This window comes from Oncorhynchus keta, chromosome 37 (assembly GCF_023373465.1).
Source record: "Oncorhynchus keta strain PuntledgeMale-10-30-2019 chromosome 37, Oket_V2, whole genome shotgun sequence".
NCBI lineage: Eukaryota > Metazoa > Chordata > Actinopteri > Salmoniformes > Salmonidae > Oncorhynchus > Oncorhynchus keta.
In genome coordinates this window covers 26059080-26067441 of record NC_068457.1, presented here as the reverse complement: position 1 = coordinate 26067441, position 8362 = coordinate 26059080, and the positions used below count along the sequence as shown (strand labels likewise).

The following is an 8362-nucleotide window of genomic DNA, read 5'->3' as shown; positions in this document are numbered from 1 at the left end:
CCTCACAACCATAAAGGGCAATGAGCTCTATGACTCTCTCCCTCTCTCTCACTCTCACTCTCACGCTCACTCTCACCAGAGACAGAGTATGAGAGTAGATGGTCAGGATGCATACAGTATAGGGTACAGGAGTCAAGGCTAGGTCAGGGTACAGGAGTCAAGGCTAGGTCAGGGTACAGGAGTCAAGGCTAGGTCAGGGTACAGGAGTCAAGGCTAGGTCAGGGTACAGGAGTCAAGGCTAGGTCAGGGTACAGGAGTCAAGGCTAGGTCAGGGTACTGGAGTCAAGGCTAGGTCAGGGTACAGGAGTCAAGGCTAGGTCAGGGTACAGGAGTCAAGGCTAGGTCAGGGTACAGGAGTCAAGGCTAGGTCAGGGTACAGGAGTCAAGGCTAGGTCAGGGTACAGGAGTCAAGGCTAGGTCAGGGTACTGGAGTCAAGGCTAGGTCAGGGTACTGGAGTCAAGGCTAGGTCAGGGTACTGGAGTCAAGGCTAGGTCAGGGTACTGGAGTCAAGGCTAGGTCAGGGTACTGGAGTCAAGGCTAGGTCAGGGTACTGGAGTCAAGGCTAGGTCAGGGTACTGGAGTCAAGGCTAGGTCAGGGTACTGGAGTCAAGGCTAGGTCAGGGTACTGGAGTCAAGGCTAGGTCAGGGTACTGGAGTCAAGGCTAGGTCAGGGTACTGGAGTCAAGGCTAGGTCAGGGTACTGGAGTCAAGGCTAGGTCAGGGTACTGGAGTCAAGGCTAAGTCAGGGTTGACAGCGAAGGGTAAGTCTGTGCTAGACTTACCCATTTACCATAGTTGATGGAACTGTACTGGAATGTACAAAAATATCTGAGCCATCACAGTACGGTTGGTTTGGCCAGCAGAGCATCCTAGACCCCTTCAGATACAACAGTCCAGGGACCTCCCTGGGAAACCTCCCCTCACTTTCCTCTCCAGAGGCATCAATGGGGCCCTTGTCTGACAGCATAGCACTCCACTGTGAGCCAGGGGCCTCGCACATCGAAATATTGTCTTTGACTTTTACTTCAAACATTGGGATAACCTGACTTCAACAAGCGTGGCTGTGCTTGCCTTTGACCCCCCTCTTGGGAGTGTCAACGTTTATTTTGTTACTCTGGTAATATAGCCGCACACGCACACACACACACACACACACACGCACACGCACACACACGCACACGCACACACACACATGCACTCATCTAAGCCCCCTTAGTGAATGACATGGTCTGTGCAGGGTGACCACCATAGCCCCCCTGGGCAGGTGACTCTCCCCCCTCCCCTAACCCTCCCCCCTCCCGCCATCCCAGTAAAACAGCAGTGGAGAGAGAGAGGGGAGCTGTGGTCTCTGGCTAACCTGGTACTAAAATGATTTAATGGCTGCTTCCACCAGCCGCATAGTAAAGAGTGTATTCTGTAGTCCTGACGCTGAGAGAGAGCAGCCTTGTTGCTCTGGGCCAGGTGGTTGCCCTACAGATGTAGGATCTTCATTTGATCACCCTGTTGCAGGAGAACTTTCCTGCAATGCAGAACATGTTCAACTTTTATTGTATATGAGGTTTAAAAAAAGGCTTCTGAAGTTTGTCATTTCCACTTTGAAATGTTCGACTTGATTGTCCCTTACTAAAAATGTTTCCACCCATATAAAACTGTCCCTTAATAATAATCCACATTTCACATGTCTTGTTCCTGCTGTAGTAAACTGTCTCAAATTAACATCCTACTGTATATATGTACATACACATCAAATACACATTTAATCCAACCCGCTAAACGTAAACGGGAGATAAGAAATTACTAGGAATTAAATGGGGAAGTGAAAGAGGTCACAGAGGTTGAGTTTTGTGAGGATGGGGGATTTTATCAATGAATCATTCAACAGTCTTACTGTATTATTAATGTAGTGGAAGGGGAAACTGTCCTCTAGATTTGACCGTTTCCCATCAAACACCAGAGACCTACAGAGCAAGAATCACAATCCCAAATGCAATGGAGTCACAGTTAGTCTGTTACAGCAGATCACTGAGAGGTGTGTGTGTGTGTGTGTGTGTGTGTGTGTGTGTGTGTGTGTGTGTGTGTGTGTGTGTGTGTGTGTGTGTGTGTGTGTGTGTACAAGCAAGCGAGCGAGCGTGTGTTGACGGGGGAGCATTCTTTGTGTTCTCCGATGAGAAACAGGCAGATGTAACTAAACACATGGATAAGTCATGGCACCAAGCTGTACTCAAATACATCAGAGGTACTCTTCTGAACAGCCTGGGGAGTAGTATTTTTGTTTCTGTGTTGTTGGGACAAGAGCTGAAGCGATTGAGCAGAGAAACACTACTCCTGAGACCTAAGAATACACAGACAGACAGGCCGACAGACAGACAGACAGTCCGACAGACAGACAGACAGACAGACAGACAGACAGACAGACAGACAGACAGACAGACAGACAGACAGACAGACAGACAGGCCGACAGACAGGCCGACAGACAGGCCGACAGACAGACAGACAGACAGACAGACAGACAGACAGACAGACAGACAGACAGACAGGCCGACAGACAGGCCGACAGACAGGCCGACAGACAGGCCGACAGACAGGCCGACAGACAGGCCGACAGACAGGCCGGCAGACAGGCCGGCAGACAGACAGAGACATGCAGGCAGGCAGCCAGACAGACAGAGACATGCAGGCAGCCAGCCAGACAGGCAGCCAGACAGACAGAGCGACAGACAGACCAGAGCTGAGCCCCGCAGGTCCAAGCCATTAAATCTCTGTAGTAGCATACTCCACCAGCCAATAGTTTTAACATGCAGTAACAAGCATCTCTCTCCTCTCCTCTCTCCACGTTCCTCTCTCAGCTCCGATCATGTTGTACACAGACATGCTACCAGAGTTGTTTAGAATGGAATATAATCAATGTCTCTCCTCCTCTCTCCTCAGGTCTTGTAGTTGACTGCTGTACTGCTCTTGTCTGTGAAGGTGCGCCAACTCACAATGGACACAAGTTCTTCTCTACCCCCTGACCTTTTCTAGCCCTTATCACTGAAGCTCATGTTCCACTTCTGTAGCCAGGTAGGACAGGGTGAGGGGCAGTCATTACAATAGGACAGGGTGAGGATAAGTCATTACAATAGGACAGGGTGAGGATAAGTCATTACAATAGGACAGGGTGAGGGACAGTCATTACAATAGGACAGGGTGAGGGACAGTCATTACAATAGGACAGGGTGAGGGACAGTCATTACAATAGGACAGGGTGAGGGACAGTCATTACAATAGGACAGGGTGAGGGACAGTCATTACAATATAACAGGGTGAGGGACAGTCATTACAATAGGACAGGGTGAGGGGCAGTCATTACAATATAACAGGGTGAGGGACAGTCATTACAATAGGACAGGGTGAGGGACAGTCATTACAATAGGACAGGGTGAGGGACAGTCATCACAATAGGACAGGGTGAGGGGCAGTCATTAAAATAGGACAGGGTAAGGGACAGTCATTACAATATAGGACAGGGTGAGGGACAGTCATTACAATAGGACAGGGTGAGGGACAGTCATTACAATAGGACAGGGTGAGGGACAGTCATTACAATAGGACAGGGTGAGGGACAGTCATTACAATAGGACAGGGTGAGGGACAGTCATTACAATAGGACAGGGTGAGGGACAGTCATTACAATAGGACAGGGTGAGGGACAGTCATTACAATAGGACAGGGTGAGGGGCAGTCATTACAATAGGACAGGGTGAGGGACAGTCATTACAATAGGACAGGGTGAGGGGCAGTCATTAAAATAGGACAGGGTGAGGGACAGTCATTACAATATAGGACAGGGTGAGGGACAGTCATTACAATAGGACAGGGTGAGGGGCAGTCATTAAAATAGGACAGGGTGAGGGGCAGTCATTACAATAGGACAGGGTGAGGGGCAGTCATTACAATAGGACAGGGTGAGGGACAGTCATTACAATAGGACAGGGTGAGGGACAGTCATTACAATAGGACAGGGTGAGGGACAGTCATTACAATAGGACAGGGTGAGGGACAGTCATTACAATAGGACAGGGTGAGGGACAGTCATTACAATAGGACAGGGTGAGGGACAGTCATTACAATAGGACAGGGTGAGGGACAGTCATTACAATAGGACAGGGTGAGGGGCAGTCATTACAATAGGACAGGGTGAGGGGCAGTCATTACAATAGGACAGGGTGAGGGACAGTCATTACAATAGGACAGGGTGAGGGGCAGTCATTACAATAGGACAGGGTGAGGGGCAGTCATTACAATAGGACAGGGTGAGGGACAGTCATTACAATAGGACAGGGTGAGGGGCAGTCATTACAATAGGACAGGGTGAGGGACAGTCATTACAATAGGACAGGGTGAGGGGGTCATCACAGCTTGTGTGAACAGATCTGTTAATGTGAACTGGACTTGCGCTGAGGGAGATGAATTGAGGGAAGCTATTGAATCCTCAATAGGTCTGTTTAGAACAGATTAAACAGAGGAGCAGAGAGCTGTGTTGGCAGCGCACTACATTGCTGCCTGCCATAAGATGAGGGACAGTGTCTGACAGACCAATCAACCTGCACATGTCCTCTATGATTATTGGTATTGGTCAATGTCTGGTTATTGTTGTTACTGTTGTTCCGTTGACAATATTGATTATTATTATTAATTATGTTAATATTGTAAATCTCCAAAGTAAGCTTTGGCAGTATGTACATTGTTACGTCATGCCAATAATGCAAATTGAATTGAATTGAATTAAATTGAAAGAGAGAGAGAGACAGAGAGAGAGAGAGAGAGAGATGGATGGATGGATGGATGGATGGATGGATGGATGGATGGATGGATGCCAATAAAGGCTCTGAATTGAATTGAGACACAGAGAGCCACAAACCAGATCTTTGCCCCAAAGAATACAGTATCACTCATTGAGAGATATACATGATACATCATCACAGATTACATTACAGATGAGAATTTACAGAGAATGAGATAACTTTAGACACATTATAGCTGTATTCATGAAACATCATGAACCAGCCATCAAGTGTGATATTAAAGCCATTAGGTGAGGAAGAAATACATCACAGTGCTATTTTCAAACATCTTGATAAACTCTCGTTGTCTACTGGTGCATGAAACATTATAGACATACAGTATCAACACAAATACTGTAAACCCAGAGACTACTGTAAACCCAGAGACTACTGTAAACCCAGAGACTACTGTAAACCCAGAGACTACTGTAGTCTCTAAACCCAGAGACTACTGTAAACCCAGAGACTACTGTAAACCCAAGGACAACTGTAAACCCAGAGACTACTGTAAACCCAGAGACTACTGTAAGCCCAGAGACTACTGTAAACCCAGAGACTACTGTAAACCCAGAGACTACTGTAAACCCAAGGACAACTGTAAACCCAGAGACTACTGTAAACCCAGAGACTACTGTAAGCCCAGAGACTACTGTAAACCCAAGGACAACTGTAAACCCAGAGACTACTGTAAACCCAGAGACTACTGTAAGCCCAGAGACTACTGTAAACCCAGAGACTACTGTAAACCCATAGACTACTGTAAACCCAAGGACAACTGCTGCTCAACTCTGCACTCTATCGACGAGTGGCAATAATTAACCAAAATTATGAGCAAAGTTGCAAAGTTTGGGGCAACATCAATGTTATATGGCCTAGAACAGACAAGAAAATGACAATTATGTCAAGGGCTGCGTCGTAAAGATGTGCATGATACTGTATCTAATGTCCTAAAGCAGTCCGCAGAATGATCAGACAGTCTTACTCTAGTGGTATGATTCCAACCTCTTGCCTTTTGTCTATCCGGCCAACATCTTGCGCGCATAGGTAGCCTAAAATCGATTCGGGATGCACATACTGACATCAACCGAAAATCCAATAACAGAATTGATCTGAAAAATCTATCGAAGGGACAGTACATTGACGCAACACGAGACGTCCTAGAGTCAAATAACAAAGATTCTACCGCGTTTGTCATTCAGATAACACCATTTATATGAAGTTGCTTGTTCAGTCAATAATTATTTGACATAAGCATCTTCTACGAAATGGAAATATGGTTACTCAAATATGATCAAATTGCCTAGCAGTCAAACTTTCCAGAAAACTAAGTTCATTCAATTGCTGTCTCACTACCATTTTATTTGTATTTATTTTTTACAAACCTTACCTTTCTTTATTGGTGCATTTATGTTGCTGGAGAAAGTTAGTTTCATACGAAGGCTGAAGCAGAGCGCGTTGGCCTATGCACAGTAGCCCATAGAGTATCCACTGTCCGGTACGTGTCTCTCTCCTACCAAGTGGCTATCTGCCTGGCTGGCTTTGCAGGCGCTGTGATGTTGTGCGGAGATCCCACTACAGCTGTTAAAAGGGGAGTTTTGAACCTACGAATCGGTTGAGGGTGTTTTAAATCTCAAATTAAGGACATGTTTGTTACAATTTAATTGTAGGTAGGCTAACTTTTAACAACCCAGAGCCTTTTCTTCAAACTAATTTCTTCAGTCATATAATTGTGTTTTCATTCTATTCAGAGTGAGAGATGCGCACCCCCCTTTGGATAGAATGGTCAGTCTCGATGTAAGGGCGTGATACGGTTCTAATTGATATTGATAAGGCTACTTGACAGAATGGTTGCTTTTATACTTTGTCCCCTGATATACATTTGCTCTGGTAGTAATAGGACATTCTACTAACAGTTCTAACTACATTTTTGTATTAGTATTATTACAAATGCTTTATTAATGGGAAATGTTACAAAATATTTTGCAAATGTCAGCAAAAAGCTTAATTAAAAGTGTTGATATTATTCAGTCACACACGTTCCTGTTATACAAAAACATACACTTTTAATGATAATACTGGGAGGAAAGTTGCTTTTTTAAAAGCATTTTAAAGAAGAAACCAGTTCTATTGACCTTCGCTTCTTCCTTTTCTTTAGGTCAGTGGCTGCCCTACAACACTGCCCTACAACACTGCCCTACAAAACTGCCCTACAACACTGCCCTACAACACTACCCTACAACACTGCCCTACAACACTGCCCTACAACACTGCCCTACAAAACTGCCCTACAAAACTGCCCTACAAAACTGCCCTACAAAACTGCCCTACAAAACTGCCCTACAAAACTGCCCTACAAAACTGCCCTACAAAACTGCCCTACAACACTGCCCTACAACACTGCCCTACAACCTGCCCTACAAAACTGCCCTACAAAACTGCCCTACAAAACTGCCCTACAAAACTGCCCTACAAAACTGCCCTACAAAACTGCCCTACAAAACTGCCCTACAACACTGCCCTACAAAACTGCCCTACAACACTGCCCTACAACACTGCCCTACAAAACTGCCCTACAACACTGCCCTACAAAACTGCCCTACAACACCCAGAGCGGTCTCCTCCAAGTCCCCAAGCATTAACGGGAAGAGAACCCGAATGTGGATCTAAATGTGTCCCCAAAATGCCCGAAAACTTTTCCACTTTCATATCCTAAACAATAACAATAAAATAGTAATACGTGGGATTTAAAGCGTCTTTCAGAAGGCTGTGTGGGTCGTGTTCGCCACAACTGGGGCTGGGTGCAGGCTGGGGGACATCTGAAGCTGCTGGCAGATGTATTCCATTTTGGACTGAAAAAAGTCCAGACAGTGAGGGGGAGGAATCCAAAGGCCTGAGTAGTCTGTTGATGGTGGAGAAAAGGGTTCTGGGATTGCCTTGGCCGTTATTGATGAGGTTGGAGTAGTAGATTGATTTGGCCTGGGAGAGAGCACCGTTTAGTCCTCCCGGCCTCTGAGTGGACTGTGTGACCAGATTTTTTATAGAGCCTCTCTAGTTGTCGGCCAGTGGACTTCACAGAATGCAGCTCAGAGGTAAACCAGGGAGCAGAGAAAGAGAAGGACACAGTCCGAGTTATCAGAAGTGCAACAGAGTCAAGGCCGGAGGAGAGGAGTGTGTCGTAGTGAGAACCCAGCTCCTCGGCCGAGGAAAGAAGAGGATCAGTGCTGTTGTGTGTTTGAACCGCAAGATGGTTGGAGATGGAAAAATCCAGACCATGTGGATGGAGGGGGCAAAGCCTGTCGAGCATCCTGTATGAATACTTTCCATCCTTTATATTTCTGTTCAAGCTGGGCTGAAGCACGTTTGGGTACACCTTTCATGACACAATATTTGTTTTGACCGTATCAGTGACTGCAAAACTCCCTTACCATGCAGGACAGATTTAAGGCCATTATTTTTGCCAGCGATGCATCACAAAGTAGCAGTGTAACACCCACAGCATGCTGATATAAGATGAAAACTAACTCTCAGTGCTAACTC

General features: G+C 46.1%; 1 protein-coding gene across 5 annotated transcripts in view; it reads right to left on the bottom strand.

Annotated features, from left to right (window-relative positions):
- The window catches only part of LOC118380969 (semaphorin-5B-like), a 119572-nt gene extending 113214 nt beyond the window's left edge, over positions 1–6358 (bottom strand). For all 5 annotated transcript variants that reach the window (XR_008096009.1, XR_008096010.1, XM_052499931.1 and 2 more), the window contains exon 1: positions 6213–6358. The gene's annotated coding sequence lies outside the window, so the exon portion shown is untranslated. The remainder of the gene's footprint in view (positions 1–6212) is intronic.
- Between the last annotated feature and the right edge of the window lie 2004 nt (positions 6359–8362).